The sequence below is a fragment of the Sinocyclocheilus grahami genome, unplaced genomic scaffold, assembly GCF_001515645.1.
Source record: "Sinocyclocheilus grahami isolate Dianchi unplaced genomic scaffold, SAMN03320097.WGS_v1.1 scaffold3118.1, whole genome shotgun sequence".
Taxonomy (NCBI): domain Eukaryota; kingdom Metazoa; phylum Chordata; class Actinopteri; order Cypriniformes; family Cyprinidae; genus Sinocyclocheilus; species Sinocyclocheilus grahami.
In genome coordinates this window covers 17,656-17,876 of record NW_015508285.1, presented here as the reverse complement: position 1 = coordinate 17,876, position 221 = coordinate 17,656, and positions in this window count along the sequence as shown.

Sequence of the window (221 nt, the reverse complement as noted above, 5' to 3'; positions counted from 1 at the left end):
AATTTACTTTCCCTTCAGCCTGAGGCTTATTCAATTCACTTTTGGTGTGAAAAGGCTTTTACATTTGCCAAAAATATAACTTTTTTTTATTTTAAAATCAAACAAGCAAGCCCTGTCCAGAATTAAAAATTAATGCAAAAGTAACGTAATTAGTTACTTTTTTATGGAGTAACGCAATATTGTAATGCATTACTTTTAAAAGTAACTTTCCCCAACACTGG